The 2,853-nt window shown below is 35.8% G+C and overlaps 1 pseudogene; it reads right to left on the bottom strand.

Moving 5' to 3' along the window:
* Positions 1-560: 560 nt before the first annotated feature.
* Positions 561-2,460, bottom strand: LOC148760387 (uncharacterized; annotated as a pseudogene).
* Between the last annotated feature and the right edge of the window lie 393 nt (positions 2,461-2,853).

The following is a 2,853-nucleotide window of genomic DNA, read 5'->3' as shown; positions in this document are numbered from 1 at the left end:
CCTTTCCATTGGTACCCATCATGCCACCAGAAAGTAATCGAAAAGGTGCCGAATTTGAAAAAAAAAAGGTAAGGAAATACAAATAATTTAGGGCTTTTTGTTCCCAAACTATGAAAATTTAATCCCAAACATAACTTAATCGGCAATCTCTTGAATACTTTTCCCTGTCCTCTGTCTTTCTTCTTCCCTAGTATCAAGCTCTTCTGACTGCCTATTGTTTAAGTCTGATGAAAAAACTGACGTGAGTTCCTGTCTGTTCTTTTAAAACTTGTAAACTACCTAACCCCACTAACTTAAACGTGATAAATAAACTGGCCTTAACACCACTAACTTAAACGTGATAATAAAACTGACTTTAATTAAACTTCTTCATTTACTTAAAGACCCTTTCTTTTATTTTTTAAATTATTAAGGCATCCAAGGTCCTAAATGCAAATAAATAAAATTCTAAACAATATCTACTTATTATCTTTATAAAACTATAGCTTAATAAATTTAAATTTTTGTTATAGTAAATACTTTGTGAGGGGTATTACACCCTCCCTTGCTTAAAAAGGAGTTTAGTCCCTTAAACTCATACCTTGGTTCTCAAAAAGGTGGGGATACTTCTCTTTGATATTTTCTTCCAAATCCCAAGTTGCTTCTCATTCTGTATGATTACTCCATTGGACCTTAACATAAGGAATAGTCCACATTTTTAGAACTTGCTCCTTTCTATCCATAATACGTATAGGATGCTCATCATAGGAAAAATCTTTTCTAAGTCTCAAAGCAGCTAACTCCACCACATGACTAGGATCTGAAACATATTTTCTCAACAAAGAAATATAAAACACATTATGCACTCTCGATAGAGCAGGTGGAACTGCCAACCTATAAGCCACATCACCAACCTTATCCAAAATCTCAAACGGACCCACATAATGAGGACTAAGTTTTCCTCGAATTCCAAATCGCATTACTCCTCTAGTAGGTGAAACTCGTAAGAAGACATGATCTTCAACCTCAAATTCTAACCTTCTTATTCTATTGTCTATGTAACTTTTCTGTCTACTTTAAGCCGTACGAAGATGTTCTCTGATTAACTGAACCTTCTCAACTACTTGCTGAATAAGATTTGGACCGAATAATTGTCTTTTACCCACATCATCCCAACAAAAAGGTGACCTACACTTCTTACCGTACAAAGCTTCAGATGGAGCCATTTGGATATTAGACTGATAGTTATTATTATAAGCAAATTTCACCCATGACAAGTGTTGATCCCAAGAACCCCCAAATTCCCTAACACAAGCTTTCAACATGTCCTTAAGAATTTGATTAATTCTCTCAGACTGACCATCTGTTTGGGGATGAAAAGCAGTACTAAAATTAAGTTTGGTACCCAAAGCTTTATGCAGACTCTCCCAAAATTTTGCCACAAAATTTTGACACTAGCACCCCATGCAACCTCACAATCTGGTCCACATATAACTCCGCTAACTTTTCCAATGACATTCCCATATGAATAGCCAAGAAGTGAGTAGACTTTGTTAATCTATCAACAATCACCCAGATGCCATCATTACCTTTCGGGGTTCTTGGTAAACCAGATATGAAGTTAGTAATTCGTTCCCATTTCCATTCTAGAATCGGGAGGGGTTGCAACAACCCTGTTGGCCTTTGATGTTCAGCCTTGACTTGCTGACATGTCAAACATTTGGCTACAAACTATGCAATCTCTCTCTTCATATTGTTCCACCAAAAAATGTTCTTCAAATCTCTATACATCTTAGTACCATCAAGGTGGATTATATAATTACTATAATGAGCTTCCTCAAAAATTTCTCTCTTCAATTCTGCATCATTGGGAACACAAATTCTATCACCAAACCTTAAAGAGCCATCATCATGAATCCTAAAATCTAGTTTGAAACTAGATTCAACCTCAAGTTTAATGTGCCGAAGTTGAAGATCATCTGCTTGGGCTATCTTAATCCTGTGAATTAAAGTTGGTTGTATTTGTATGTTAGCCAATAATGCTCTAGAACCCTGCATACGTACACTAATATCCATCCTCTGCAAGTCCTCCAAAATCTATTTTTGGGAAGTAATCATCGCAGCCATGTTCCCAGAAGTCTTTCAACTTAGAGCATTAGCAACTCTATTCGCCTTACTTGAGTGATAATTGATGGTCAAGTCATAATCTTTCAACAATTTTAACCATCTTTTCTGTCGCATATTCAACTCCTTTTGTGTGAAAAGATACTTTAAACTTTTATGATCTGTAAAGACCTCACAAGACTCACCATACAAACAATGTCACCAAATCTTTAAGGCGAAAACCACTACTGTCAACTCCAAATCATGAGTAGGATAATTCTCCTCACAAGGTTTCAACTGCCTAGAAGCATAAGCAATCACCTTATCATCTTGCATAAGAACACACCCAAGTCCCTTTTTGGAAGTTGTTGGCTCCATTAGTTTTTAATGATAATAAAACATTTCCATTTATGTTTGTCTAATATCTTTACTTCAGTGTGCAGGAAAATTAATGTATGAAATTAATAAATCAATCTTTCAAAGAGTATATCAAAAGAAAAAGAGGAATAAAAATAACAAGATGTAACTATCTAACAAGGAGGAAGCTTATTGGTGAAACAAGGAAGAATATTGGTTGACCAAGTTTCAAAATTGGAGGAATGGCGGGCTGAAGAGTTTAAGAAACAGAACCAACTTAGTCGATCAAGTCAGTCGACTAAGTGCTCTCTGCCAAGATCAACAAACCAGAAACAAAACCAACTTAATCGACCAAGTTAGTCGACTAAGAGCTCTTTGTCTGCAATTTGAACCAGAGCACTACAAGACAGATTA

Source organism: Theobroma cacao, chromosome 10 (genome assembly GCF_053813885.1).
Source record: "Theobroma cacao isolate CCN51 chromosome 10, ASM5381388v1, whole genome shotgun sequence".
Taxonomy (NCBI): Eukaryota; Viridiplantae; Streptophyta; class Magnoliopsida; order Malvales; family Malvaceae; genus Theobroma; species Theobroma cacao.
The sequence above is the reverse complement of the archived record's forward strand: the minus strand, read 5'-3'. Positions and strand labels throughout refer to the sequence as shown.